The sequence below is a fragment of the Silene latifolia genome, chromosome 11 (assembly GCF_048544455.1).
Source record: "Silene latifolia isolate original U9 population chromosome 11, ASM4854445v1, whole genome shotgun sequence".
Lineage (NCBI taxonomy): Eukaryota > Viridiplantae > Streptophyta > Magnoliopsida > Caryophyllales > Caryophyllaceae > Silene > Silene latifolia.
Genome location: NC_133536.1, coordinates 155,490,331 through 155,495,075, shown reverse-complemented (window position 1 = coordinate 155,495,075; position 4,745 = coordinate 155,490,331). Strand labels below are relative to the sequence as shown.

The 4,745-nt window shown below is 34.4% G+C and overlaps 1 long non-coding RNA gene across 2 annotated transcripts; it reads right to left on the bottom strand.

The window, feature by feature from the left end:
- Nucleotides 1-636: 636 nt before the first annotated feature.
- Nucleotides 637-4,525, bottom strand: LOC141615152 (uncharacterized). Of its 2 annotated transcripts, XR_012529666.1 has the most exons (4): nt 4,017-4,525; nt 2,127-3,902; nt 1,199-1,271; nt 637-1,000 (listed from the first exon to the last, which is right to left on the bottom strand). It is a non-coding gene; the product is annotated as an uncharacterized LOC141615152 (long non-coding RNA). The 2 variants fall into 2 exon arrangements; XR_012529665.1 differs by having other exon boundaries at nt 2,127-4,525.
- Between the last annotated feature and the right edge of the window lie 220 nt (nt 4,526-4,745).

The window sequence follows — 4,745 nt, the reverse complement described above, 5'->3', positions numbered from 1 at the left end:
GTAACAATTTGCATCAAAGCATCACGTTGAATTTCAGTATATGGCATTGATCTTTTGTTTGTATTCAAATGAATTTGTTTATACGAATTTTCACATGATTTTGTTTGTAATCCTTGATTTCTTTTAGATTTTTCGTTTCATGAATGTCTTGTGCGATTTTTAATCAAATCCGTTCTCATAAGGTAATTCCGTTGTGGCAGTGGCGGCGAGGCGGTGGTGGTTAGTGGTGCAGCGGCAGTATGGTAGCAGTAGCGGTGGCGGTGGTTGGGTCGTGGAGTTGTGGGGATTCAAATGGATGTTGGTGAATAAAGTGTAAGAGGGAAAAAGGAGAGAGTAAGAGAGATGTATGTCAAGGGTAAGTTGCGTCTTTTTTATGAAAAACGTCGACGATTCGTTATAAAACGTCGACGACGTTTCGCAACCCGGTTTATTTATAGGCCTCATTATTTAGAGTATCTATTTAAAAATAACCCAATAGTCCAAATAATGCAAAAACACTCACCTTGTAGTCTTCCAATATGCTGTATGTAAGTTCACTTTGACATAGTATTAAGTATTACGGTACGACTCTTCTTTTGCTGATTTTAAAGGGTGCATCTCAGGAATGCATGCCATGTATTCAATGAAGTCATGAATGTCTTTAACCACAATAAACATGTCAGGCCCTTTGATAATGTGATTATAAAAACCAATACATTATTTAACAATGATCATTGTAAATGAACACAAACAAAAGTAAAGGAAAAAACAAAAATTGCATCCATATTGTGTAATAACCCCTCAAATCTCAAATAAGATAAAAGAAAAGAAGTGACTTAAAAATCGATAAGAATATAAATATATAGATTTTTCAAACTCCACACTCGTCAAGTTCAGAGACAATTCTTTGGAGAGGCGTATTAAGAAGAATCCAACATTTGGCTTGATCGATCATCACAAACATCTTTTGGTTGTCGATGACTCGATGTGAACAACTTATCCTTCTTTCCACAGGCAATGCCTAAAGAAAACGGATATATCGTCTCAGGTAGTAACTACTACAAAAGTTAATACAATATAAACTGCAGGAAAGCAATGCCTAAAGAAAACGAATAAATATGAAAAGTTGAATAGAAGACAATGTGACCATATATGGTAGAGAGAGCTAATGCTTATAGGCATATTAATAAGTAATGATACTAACAATGTAAGATTTTACCGCTTAAGAGGCGTAGGCCTTGAAGTCTAAGAAGTTGGTCAAGGAACCAAAAATAAGTGACTTTCACATTCACCTGAGAAATTCGATTAACAAATATGATTACAAATTTTCACTTTAGACTTAAAATCACTACTGAAATTTCCAAATTTGCATCTCTGTTGAATTAGCTAATTTTGCAACGTCAAACACAATATAATAAAAGAAATGCGAAGTACTCCCTCTAGTTAATTGCCCTATTGTTCAAAAACCACATTAATTTTTTGAAAAATGCAACAATTCTAAATAATTGAAGGTAATATGTCTTAAAATAAACGTCTCAAAATGATTTATGAAAACTGAATTATCCTAAATGGGAGGCCCTATAACTGATAGTGCAACAATATAATGTATAATACAACAAATGCTTATATTAACTACGTACAAATCATTTACTTCTAATTCATCTATCAGAGAAGTCTAAAACCCCAATTACCAACCTAATAATTTCATTATTGTCCTCTTTAATAGGCAATCGTCATCATTCACCTATTTAACCATAAAAACAAAATTTTATAGCAGTGATTAATCAAGAAATTGCCAAAACTCTTTAACTCCAAAACTCTTTCACTCCTCTCTTTAAAGATTAGTAAACATTAATTACTCCGTGTGATGCAAACAATTGCATCACCAGCAAACAAATTTCATATCCAGGTTTAATGCAAACTTAAAATTCCCAAACGCTTAACTCGTATCTCTAAAGATTAGCAAGTTTTGAGCTAATTTTTGTAGACGATATTTGTAGGTTTATTACATAAGCAATTTATTCAAGATGAAACAAAATGTAAAAATTTTACTTTATAGAATTTCAGTATCTAAGAATGAGAAACAAATTATTGAAAATGATATGAACAAATGAACACCGAACACTGCAACTTCAACAATTGCATACCTGTGCATAAGAATCATCGAATGAATACTCCTCCGTAATCATTGATCCAGGTTCAATCAGATAAATTAAGGGTCTTTAGATTTCATCTTAATTCACTGCCAATCTGAAACTTAAGCAATCGAAAACTTAAAACAATCTGAAATTTAGTAATCTACATCTCATTCGTGTGAATCAACCTTCTAGTTCAGCTTAGTAGACTGATAATTCAACACAATTAGGTAAAATGATCGAAGACCGTATACAAACAACTCAGGCACTCAGGCATAGCAGTTCCGGAGAAGTCTTAGTATCAACTCAAATTTAGCATCTGTGAATAGAAGGTTGTTAGGTTCTGGTGCATATGAAATCAAGATTTTCAGTACATAGTTCACACACACCAACTTTCGTTAAAACTTAGAAAATATTCTGGCGTGGCTATCACTTTGATAGTGTTCCTATGTTAAGGCTAAACAAATTCTAGGGACCATGCTTAGACAAATTTTAAACAATTTTTTTGACATTTCAAATAGAAATATATGAACCTTAGCTTGATGGATGATGGTAAAATTGCATCCAAGGTAAACTTGATTGATAATAAGAAGAGAAAAAACGTATATTAGGTGCTAAAACACAGGTTTCCCACCTCTTTTTTCTTGAATGCCGCATCGTAATTTAAGAACGGATAAAAGTCGATATTTGTGCAAAATATGCTGAAATGTCCACAAAATAATGAATCAGCAAATCATGGTTACAATTTTGTTAAATCTTATTCACCCTTAAACAACTAATGTCGTAAATTTAATCATTTGGCAATAGTTAATACCTAACCTAAATTTGTTATCTAATTAACATGTACATATAGGATTGTTTATACTAAAAAGTGTTGGAATTGATGGCTGGTAAAGCCACAGCCACTTGGTTTTTTCCAAGTTCTATTTCTTTGGTCCCACATCGGTGGGTGAAGAAGAGTTTGGTCTCTTTATATTAACTAGTGTACTCCATTAGTTAATTGTGTAGATCAAGGAGGTTTTTGTTGGGAGTATTGGGCCAGTGAGTTTGGGTCCAAATACACATTCGCGCGCGCCAGCTTGGCCCGGCCCGGGCCCGGATAGAGCACCTGTGGTGAAGGCCAAAGGCCCCTTTTTACCTTTTTGCTCTTGTGTGTTTATGGGCTTGGTTTTGTGATAACAGTCAGTCAACATGACTGTTAGTGGGAAAGAGTCTTACTCCCCTTTTCGTGCCTGCTCTTATTTCCTATAAATAGAGCAACAGGAACACACTACAATATACACAAAATCATTCACTCTCCCCTCTTCTTTCTCCTCTTCTCTTCTTATAATTCTGGGTAATGGTAATTAATTTCGTTCCAAGTCTCACAGTTCCGAGTGGGCGAAACTGAGTGGAGACTGTAGTGTTATCCTTGGGGAACTATCGGCACTAGCTGATCGCCACCACGGTCGTACCGGAATATAGTTTTCAAGGCAGTGGCTCCCTTACCACGGCACTACGAATCGGGTTATATCTCTTCTGTTTTTCCTTGCTTTTCATTGTTACTGCATCGTTTACTCCAACAAAAAGCAAAAAATCAAAACCAAAAATGACAAGAAAGCCAAAAATGGGCAGTGTACCATTTTCCAAATAATGCCGCCATCATCATTTTCGCCGGAGATAAACCTGCCATCAGTAATCATGTTTATTCCCGGTTAGTTAACTTGATCAGTTTCACAAATTGAGTGATTTTCACGTTGAGCACTACAAATCATTTTCGCGAATTGAGTCGATTACCACCAATCGAATCTGCCATCATCAAACCAGTAAGTTAAGCTATCAGGCTTCAACTAAAACCCAAATTATATCCTACAAAAACCGTATAAACTAATACGACTTCGACGCAAAAAAGATGGGAATTACCTGGTAATTAAAAGATGATAGTGGTAATTGAGAGGGTTGAAGACTTGAAGTTCCATCTTTTTTTTTATCAAACTCAGTAAGTTAAGCTATCGAACTTCAATTAATCCCCAAATTAAAAGACGATTTTGATATGTTGGTTTGATGGTGAGATAGAATTAATCAAAGTTAGTTATGTGGTGGTTGATAATCTTATGTCTAATTTAAGAAATGAAGAACGGACTGATGATCAAGGAGTATGAGATAGTGCTTTAGTGGGCAGTTTAATAACCACTGACAGTTCGTATCTTTTATTGAAGCTTACAAATTGTTGTATAACGTATACGTATAAAATACCATGAATCAACCATAGGCCATAGCTTGACACATCACCTTTTATTAGTAGAGTGGTTTTGCTTTAATATAGTAAATGATTTTTGATAATCAAGGCCAAACATGTTCTATATTGGGTTGGTCAAAGACTACATCGGCAATCATAGTAGACCAAACCAAAGTCACCAGACCACACTAAATGGCCCGTATTGGAGATGTTTTTAAATGCAAATTTGTAAATTGAACAATAATTTCATGTATATTTGTGCCAAAAAAACACTAAATTTTATGTTAAAATTTAAATAGAGATTATTATTAAGTTTCTAGAAACTTGTGTGGTTGAACCATCTTCACTAACCATTATTACATATGTTAAGCAGGATTTGTCGTGTACTGTTTGCTGATAAAAAATTAGAAATT